Here is a 9,960-nt window from a genome sequence, read left to right as displayed (position 1 = left end):
GTAAAAAAGACAGAGAAACCAAACTTGGGATCAGGAGGTCCACTGAATGCTGGTGGCAGACAAGTGACACAGTTTTATTTCTGAGCACAACTTATATACACAGGCTCATAATGATGTCACTTAGGGACTGATCTCATATTTGGTGTTGTTGGATTTTCCCAGAGGAGGACGCCGCCCCAAATCACTCACGAAAGGCATCTCTTGATGCAATAAGCAAGAGGAATTTATTCAGGAACCAGCTAGCAGGGGTCCAAGTTCGCCCGACGCAGCGGGTCTCAACGAGGACCCCGAACAGTCAAAGCCAGAGGTTTTTATAGCATAGCATTTTCAAAAAGACAGTATTTTCTTACACAGTGTTTCAGCAAGATAAGCTTGGTATGCATGACTGTCCGACCAAGGTTAGCTGTCTGAAGGCTGCAGCTGCCCACCACCTGGTGTTCATGATGAACTGATTTGAGGTTAGCTAACTGAAGGTCACTACATTTAACACTGGCTGACTAATTTGTTTTTCAAGATTCTAATAATTTTCCTTCTCCTAGGCTAGAGGGTGGTGTTTAACCCTTTAAGATGGCTGTACTTATGCACTTATGCTAACTTTTGATTTTTCAGATCCTACATTTCCCCACTTCTCTTTAGGGGCATTGCAATCATGGAATGTTTGTGTCTTCTTGTGGGGTGAGTGAATGATATTGTTGCTTCAACATCAGCACATGAACAGCACTCACTCTTTCTCTAACAAAAGATACTAGCCGGTTTAAAACACAGGGACTAAAAGTAAGAAGCAGCACAAAAATAAGCAAGGGTCCGGCTAGAGTGGATATCAGGGTTGCATGATACATTAGCTTAGGCACTAGCTGGACTATAATACAGAAATCACGGGAGGAATTGAAGGCGGAGTGGAGACACATGGGATTAGTCTAGTATTACAAGCCTACCATCCCTCGGGAGGAGGGATTAAATACCTGTTTTTACCAGGGAAGGCTATGGGTATGGTCTCATTCTTTTTTCTACAGATAGAGACTCTAGCTGCTGCTAGGGAAAAGGGGCGATGACCGCTCTGGCTGCTTCGTGCTGAGAAGGGGGCGCAGTAAAGGGTGCAGCTAGGTCTCCATCACTGGTCAGTTGAGAGGGCTTCAGAAGGCTGGCACTTTTATTCTGGGTTTCATTTCCATTACTATTTGCAGTTTTGTGGCTTCTAGGCAAGATAAAACAAATTGTGTTATTAGGTTATGTAGCAACATCTGGAGTTGGATTTTTTTATTCTGGAAGGAGGCTGCATTATTGAAACGATACTTCTCTCTAAAATCACTCTCATTTTTACTAGAAGTAACCAGGTTAAGAAAATAATTAACAGCTGGCTTGATTATTTGCACAGGCGCAGCAAGAAGAGCAATTGATTACACAGGCTCTTTTAAATATGCTTTGCTGGAACTTTTTGTAAGGAATTTCAGATTGAACTTTTAAAAGCCTCTTGAGGCTAGACAGCCAAGCTAGACTTGCCATCAGGCTTTGCCTGCAGTACCTGTAGATTTGGATGAATTCTTCTCTTCTCGAGGTCTCTGCACCTGCCAGGAAGTGACCTTCTTTACTCACCTGGTAAGGCTGCTGGGAACTCTGTAAGCAAGGTACCAGGCCAGTTCTTCCAAGGGGCTTTGTTGGCTTTATAAAGTCAATCTTAGTTCTTTAAAGTTGTTCACATCTGAGTCTATGCACATGTCTCTCAGGTATGACATTCCAGTCAAAACCTTGGCAGTATAACCAGTGTTCTTAAGTAGTCTTCTCACAAGGAAAGCAGATTCTTATTGAACTCGTGCAAATAAACATACTGCCATGGAATACAGAAACAGTCACTGAAAATTTTTAAACTCTGGAGGGATCAAGTAGAGAGAAGGATGTTTCAATTCTGCTTATAAAGATAGTCATTTACTAAACTGTTGTCAGTTTAAGAGAACAAGGTTAAAACACTTTATCAGCAACATTTGAAACAAAAAGACACAAAATCATTTTCTTTAGTTCATGTAATCTTATGTAACTAATACCTGTTCTGCTGAAATCTAGTTCTTTACCAGTTTAGGGATAATACTATAAATGACAAAAGACTTACAAATGACAATGGTTAAAGATCTGATGAGAGCTTACTGTAAAACAGTTGACATAAGGTAATTCAGATATTTCTGTAATACAAAACATTCAGTAACAAAGTTTAGCATCATTCTCTTTTGACAGTGCTTTCCTGGTAAATATATATATATATAAATATATAAATATATATATATATACCAGATAAATAAGCCAAATTAGTCAAATACTTTCTCTAATGAGAAAAAATTCTTCTGACATGTTCCAGGGGCCCTCTGGAAAATATCAGAGTTAACTAGAGGTAAAAGCACCTTTTTGCATTTAATTTTTTTAGAACTATCATTACACATTTATTGTCTATATACTCAGCACAGTAAACGAGGTACCTTAAAAAGGTGGGGCAGCAGGGGAGACTGCTGCTGTCAATTTTTAAAGACAATATACAGAAAGTCAAAATAATTCTAGGTTACTAAGCATTCTTGAGAGAATGGTAGCAGATGGTAGATTCTTCTGCTTTCATCTTCAGGAAGGGAAAAAAAAGCTACAATAAGAATTCACATTTAGCTGAAAGAACTGTCTAAACTCAAGGCAGAGTATAATATCACTAGGCATACAAAAGACCTGTTAGGGATACATACAAAGAATGAATATGGCTATAGTCAAATTCAACTTAAAAGTTTAAGCAGAATCTCAAATTTAAATGTCCCTTTCTTTCACACAGATATTCAGATCTGACCAGAAATATGCTTTGAGATGAAAGAGATCAGGCATTTTACTTCTTCATTTAGGGACTGAGAAATGATGAATTTTGGCTTACAATCAATAGCTTACAAACAGTGAAAATAATAAGAACATAACTCAGCATAAGTGTCTAAGACCAGATACAAAAAAGCAGAGAAAGTGCTTAAGTCTACAGGTCTTCCCTGAAAGCTTCAAGGATGTTTTACTCTTTAATAGTAGATAGAGCTTTTAATAGAATTTGCATAGCAGCTTATAAGATCATTTGCATTAAAAAATATGGAGTCCTCTATGTTTTTTAAAACATACAGCATATAAATTAAACAAGAAGACCTGGTGGTTGTCAAAAAAATCTATTACAACTTTTCTCAAAAGTGGTCACATGTTTGTCTATCTAAACTTTTACAGTGAAACCTGTTTTTCTGGGAGAAACATAATCTTGTCCAGATTCTACAGTTCAATTTTTAAGAATAAATTTTGGTTTGTTAACTAAGTGCATTTAATCAGCTGAAAAAAGCTTTGTTACTATTCTGCTTAGGAATTCAATTTCTCAGGCCATGCAATCATTTTCAATAACAAAATATTTCAAAGGCAAATAAAGGTTATACAGTTGTTAACAAACTTTAGCTTTTAGTCTTTTTAATATTACGATTTCATGGCAACTCACTGAGACTTTAAGCATGAAAAACTGCTTTGATCTTTCAACATTAAGAGCAGACTAACAGTTAAAGAAAACTTTGTCTTTTTAACTGAAAACAAAATTCTAATTCTGCTGTACACTCGATACCAAGACTTACTCGCTTCAATTTCACATAGCATGACTATACCAACTCTTCCACAAGCCTTCTACAACTTTCTTTTTACATTCAGTGTTCTCTCTCTTTAAACAAATAGCTGCACTTCAGAACAATCACTCTCTTTTACTTTCAACAAAACGAATTTCCGTTCTTTACACTTTCTCTCATTAAAACATACATCTTCCAGCATAGAGAAATGCCCTCTCTATCACTTTAAGCAGTTCTAACCAGAACTCAAAACTATTAGAAACTTCAAGCTCCAGTGAACACTGAGAAGCAGGACACTGCAAACTGTCAAACTAACATTCCCTAGACTGACAAACTTATGAACACATTCTACAATTTCTGCAACCATGAGCTTCACAGCACAATCTCCCAGCAAACACAGAGCACATCTTCTCAACTTAACAAAACTCTAAGGCCTTAAGTTACTACAAAGATTCTCAGGCTGCAGGTAGGCATACACACTGCAACACACAATTAAAAAGGTGTTCACTTGCCACACCCATCTAGCTCACCTACCTGCAACAACTACACTAGACTACTCACAAGACCCCCACTGAACACTAGACAAAGCCAAGCCTCTAAGCATTCTATTCTTAAAAGATTTAGCAGATAACATGACTCAAATGACTCTAGGTAAACTCAGGCAGCCGACAACTACCAAGACATGCCCGCCTCAGGCAAACTCAAATTAGCATTAATGTTTAACACTTTTTTATCAGGTTGTCTGGAAGTTTTAGAATACTCAATTTTCACAAGCGCTTGTCTTTAAATCAATTTCATTAATACCATCCGGAGGTAGAAAGATATATTCATTTACACACTTAGGGGGTTATCTGAGTCTGTCCCATTGTCAGTATAACAATTATTAGGCACGTGAAAGACACAAAAAACAGAGACACACAGATTAGACACACAGCGGCCGCTTTTTGTTTTTCTCAGATTTTCAAACAGAAACCGAAAGGAATCAGAGAGTTGATATTCCTGGCGCCTGAAAATCAACCCTATCTCATCAGATTCACCTTGCTGGAAAAACAGACGGGAGGCTACCAGGCGTCCCTGGCCTCCCAACCTCCCGAAGGCGTCCCCCAGGGTTGCAGCCTGCGGTGCTCCTAGTACGTCTACCGACCGCAGTCTCGACCCCTTTACGGGATCGGGACAGCTGCCAGACAGTGGGTACCCCCTTTCAGAATTCTGACCGGTCTTACTGAAAAACAGAAAACAGAATACAGACAAACCAAGGTGCCACTAATCTTACCTCTTCCTCCAAAAGCGACTTCGGGAGTGAAGCGGGGTGAGCGCATGATCCCGGACGAGCCCCCAAATGTTGGATTTTCCCAGAGGAGGACACCGCCCCAAATCACTCACGAAAGGCGTCTCTTGATGCAATAAGCAAGAGGAATTTATTCAGGAACCAGCTAGCAGGGGTCCAAGTTCGCCCGACGCAGCGGGTCTCAACGAGGACCCCGAACAGTCAACGCCAGAGGTTTTTATAGCATAGCATTTTCAAAAAGACAGTATTTTCTTACACAGTGTTTCAGCAAGATAAGCTTGGTATGCATGACTATCCGACCAAGGTTAGCTGTCTGAAGCCCGCAGCTGCCCACCACCTGGTGTTCATGATGAACTGATTTGAGGTTAGCTAACTGAAGGTCACTACATTTAACACTGGCTGACTAATTTGTTTTTCAAGATTCTAATAATTTTCCTTCTCCTAGGCTAGAGGGTGGTGTTTAACCCTTTAAGATGGCTGTACTTATGCACTTATGCTAACTTTTGATTTTTCAGAACCTACAGTGTCACTTCTGCTTCCAGTGACCTCACTTCTGGGGTGACATCACTACTGGGTGATACTGCTTCTGGCCCTCCACATCTTCCAGTTTTTTCTTTATTGAAAAATGTAGGTGATAGATATAATAGAGATTATAGAAAGTTTTCTAACACAGTCTTGCCTTAAATTTTCCATTCATGACATTTCCCTTTCCTTAAATTCCCATAGAAAGATAGAAGATAGCTTTTTCCCTAATTTCCCATAGTGCAAGAGAAATGTGGGATTATGACCACAGCCTGGCCCTTGATCTGAGCTGAGTGTGGGCAGCAAAGCAGCTGTAAGAGGAGATCTCTCTCAGAGATCGTGAAGGTTTAGGCCTCTGCAAGGTCGGGAGCGTGAGGATCTGTGCCTCACCTCTGTTGGCCCCCAAGTTCTCTCCTGATGGCCCCTTTGAGACTGTGCCTGTCTTAGGATGTTCCTCTCTTGAGGAATCGTATCTGTATCTGGCTAACCAGCCATCTTCTGGGGTCAATCAGGGTAATTTGAGGCATGTGAGTGAGAGAAAAGCAATGTTTTTCAAGAAGTTCAGCTGTTTGTCTCCTTGGTAGTTTATGCTTCCATGGCCACCATGCCCAGCACCTGCCTTCAGATTCCCTCACCAGCCAGCAGGACCCTAGCTCAGGTAAAGTATCTGGGGGAACCCAGGTTACTTTTTTACAATGTAAAGTGCTCTCTTGTAACAGCAGGGTAGAGAGGTTCTAGAAAGGGCTTTGTTCGAGAAAGAAAGAGAGAGATAACAGCACCAGAAAACAGGAAGAAAGGTGAAAAGATTGGAAAATCTCTAAAAGATTATAAAAACCTCAGGGTCTTGGAGCTCTCCCCCTTCTTTCTTTAATTGAAGACATAGGTAATGTGGGTTTAATCGTTCTGCATGGACTCTTCTCTGGAGGGCTCACCAGATGATTGGATGGTGATGATGGCTAGCATTGCTAGGAACAGCTTATTAGGTGTTAGAGTCACATTCTGTTGTCTGACCGTATCCTCTCCCTCCTGAGTCAGCCTTTTGAGCTGTTTCCATGTCAGAGGGTGGACTCTCTGAATCTGTTGTGATGTTGGATGTCTAGTTTAGGAATAGTAAACTATAAAAACAAAAGACTTACAAATGACAATGGTTAAAGATCTGATGAGAGTTTGCTATAAGACAGTTGATATAGGGATATTTGGATATTTCTGTAATATAAAATATTCAGTATTGTTTAGCATTATTTCTTTGAGAGTGCCTTCCAGGTAATTAAGCAGGTAATTATACATCAGCTAGATAAACTGAATTAGCCAAATATTTTCCCCCATGAGGAGAAAAAAAAGTATCTGACATGTTCCAGGGGCCCTCTGTAAAATATGAGTTAACTAGAGGTAAAAGCACTGTGGGTAAAATTGTAATATTTCCAGAATATCTCACCTGGGTTAAGTGCATTTGTATATCCTCAGGTTTGGAGAGAAGTTCCTCTCCATGTCAATGGGTAATTACCTGGGCAACTGAGGCCTTATCTAAACCTGAGAGGTTAAGGGGAGGTGCTTGCTTGCTTGCTTCTGCTGGAGCAGGAGAGAGAGATAGCCCAGGGCTGCAGTTTGTAAGCAATAAACAGGTTTTAAACTTTATTTCTCCCTTTGACTGCTTTTGGTTTTTAGAGGTATTTTGCCCTGGGATTTCCTTTCCCCAGACTTATATCTGCATAGTTGGCAGGATTCCTCTGAACCCAAAATCTGTCATAATGGGTGTGACCTTTGGGAGGGCTGACCCTAGAAATGGTGGGGAAATGCCTGAAAGCCCCCTGTGCATGGTGGGGAGGCCCCAGTGGATGCAGCAGCAGAGGGTGTAGCTTCACTTGTTATTATCCCCCCAGCTGTGGGGCTTCCAATTTGGGAGCTCCTGGTGGGGAACTGGTCTAGAGTAAAGTACGTCCTAGAGGGGTGGGGCCTTCCCCAGAACAGGGGAAGGGTGGAAACACCAGAAGCTGCAGAATTAGCCCTCTGTGAGTTGGAAGACTGCTTGGAAACCTTACGGGGCCATGTAGAGGCTGGCATTGCAGGGTTTCTTTTCATCCAGATAGTGGAAAATGTTATACAGGAGAAAGAGAGGATTATCGAGAGGTTTAGTGAGGATAGAGAGTGACTTAGGCAGAAGAGAGACATAATTCAGCATCGTTTGGAGGAGCTGGGCAATAACCTATGGGATGCTGTTAAAGAAGAGAGTTACTGAAAAGGCAGTTTAGGCTCCTAGAAGATTCCCTAGCAGCGGCGAGGGGGGAGGTGGCAGGAAAATTTACGTTGTAGGAGGTTGTGGGGGAGGACAGAGTGGGGCCTTCAGCCCCAGAAATGGTGGAGGAGGAGCTGTTGGTGGAGAAGAAGCCCGAGGGAGAAGAGGAGGATGTGGGCAGTTGGCAGATCTCCTACCCAGGCCACCACCGGAGGTACCATCCTCTCCTGTTTTAAGACCCACCCAGCCATAATTAAGAAAATAAAATTGAAACAACCTCAGGCTCCTCAGGGGAAGGAGCCATCCCCTCCCCAGGTTGTGGAGCATCCTTTGCTCCATCCCAATACCCAGGATTTGCTGGTGGACATGAGCATCAGGTATAGGCAGAAGCTATCAGAATCTCTGCCTACATGGCTTTTACATCTCTGAGATATGGGGTGGAAAACATTGTTATGTCGGGTATTGAGATGAGTATAGTGGCTTCTCTGATGACTCACCCTTCCTTCTGGCAGCAGTTGCAAAATACCCATTATGCCTCAGGGAATCAGACACTCCTGAAATGGCTGACAGACGCCATCAGGGTAGTTTGATCCAATCAGGGTGATTTACCATATTTTCCCAATGGTTAGAAAACATATGCAGAGCTCCAACAGGTACTGTGTGAATTGGGGATGAAAAACATCATCTATAATATGGACCCCCAGGGCCCTGATGAGGAGGTGCTCACTGAAGGAATGAGAAACCTGGTGCTGCATACAGCTCCCACATCTCTCTTTGGGTCCCTAGTGAATACTCTTGCCCCCACCTAGAGTGACCCATAAGAGAGGCTACTCATACTTTAGCAGATGTGGGGGAGGTTGAAACAATAAGGGCATGGAGGGAAGTATGGGCCACGACTGAAAGGAGAGGTGCAAAAGACCCCGTGAAGGTCTCGAGGACCAGATGTGGGTTGATTTGATAAAGGCTGGTTTAGTGAAAGAAAAATTTGATGGGCAGCCCTAGAACAGTGGCACCAATTAAAGCCAGAGCAGCAGTTCCAGCCACTGAGGTCCAGGACACGGAAACCAGAGTCAAGGCCTCATGCCCAGCCTGTGTCCCTGCAAAACTTCCTGGGGGACAGTACTCAGGATTCGCCTGAGCCCCCACCCCCACAGGAGGACGATTGGGCATCGTGGTTTGACTGAGGGTGGGGGATCAAAGTCCCCACCTTGGGAGACATGGTGGGGACCAGAAGCCACATGTAGAATTAGCAATTCATTGGTCCCCTGTGAATATACGATGTGTCCTGGTTCTGGGGGACACAGGAGCTGAGTGTTTTCTGATTCATGGCAACCCTGAGCTTCTGTGGTAGATGGTTATGGGGGTAGGGCAATCACAGTGAAGAGAGTCCAAATCTCACTGGGAATAGAGTGTTTTCCCCCAAAGGAGTATACCTGCCCATTTCTCCCATCCCTGAATATATTTCTGGGTAGATATCCTGCAGGGCCTGTGGTTACAGACCACTGCAGGTGAGTTCAGACTGAGGGTACATGTGGTAAAGGCAGTTCTGAGGGGACATGCTAAGCATCCACCTGTAGCTCTGCCTGTACCTCATCAGGTGACAAATACCAAGCAGTATTTTGCTGGGGCACAAGGAAATTGGAGAAACTCTACAGGAGTTGGAGAAGGTGGGCATCATAAAGCACACTCATAGTACTTTTAATTCCCCAGTGTGGCCAGTGAGAAAGCCAGACGGCTCCTGGTGTATGACTGTGGACTACAGGGAATTGAAAAAAGCACACCCCCATTGCATGCTGCTGTCCCTTCTATAGCAGACATTCTGGACACCTTCAGCCATGAGCTGGGAACGTATCATTATGTAGTAGACTTTGCTACTGCTTTCTTCTCAATTCACATCGCAGAGGAAAGTCATAAAGTTTGCCTTCACATGGGAAGGCCGGCAGTGGACATTCCCTGTCCTTCCACAGGGATAACTCCATAGTCCCACCATCTGTCATGGACTTGTAGCCCAGGACTTGGCCACATGGAAGAAACTGCAAACAGAGTGGTTGTATGGCTACATTGATGATATTATGCTCACGTCTGATTCTCTTTCAGATTTAGAAGGAGCAGTTCCTAGACTGTTGCAACATCTACAGGAAAAAGGATGGGCTGTGAGTAGCACCAAGGTTCAGGGACCTGGTTTGTCTGTGAAATTCTTGGGGTTTGTCTGGTCGGGTAAAACTAAAGTTGTTCCTGAAGCAGTCATAGACAAGGTCCTGGCTTTCTCCACCCCTACCACTGTGGCAGTATTACAAGTTTCGGGGTCTTTGGGG

At 42.8% G+C, this 9,960-nt stretch overlaps 1 long non-coding RNA gene across 1 annotated transcript; it reads right to left on the bottom strand.

The window, feature by feature from the left end:
- Positions 1-201: 201 nt before the first annotated feature.
- Positions 202-5,400, bottom strand: LOC140844012 (uncharacterized). Its single transcript, XR_012122075.1, has 2 exons — positions 4,876-5,400; positions 202-1,195 (listed from the first exon to the last, which is right to left on the bottom strand). It is a non-coding gene; the product is annotated as an uncharacterized lncRNA (long non-coding RNA).
- Between the last annotated feature and the right edge of the window lie 4,560 nt (positions 5,401-9,960).

The sequence above is a fragment of the Manis javanica genome, chromosome 10, assembly GCF_040802235.1.
Source record: "Manis javanica isolate MJ-LG chromosome 10, MJ_LKY, whole genome shotgun sequence".
In the NCBI taxonomy this organism is placed as follows: Eukaryota; Metazoa; Chordata; class Mammalia; order Pholidota; family Manidae; genus Manis; species Manis javanica.
This window is presented reverse-complemented; position numbering and strand designations above follow the sequence as displayed.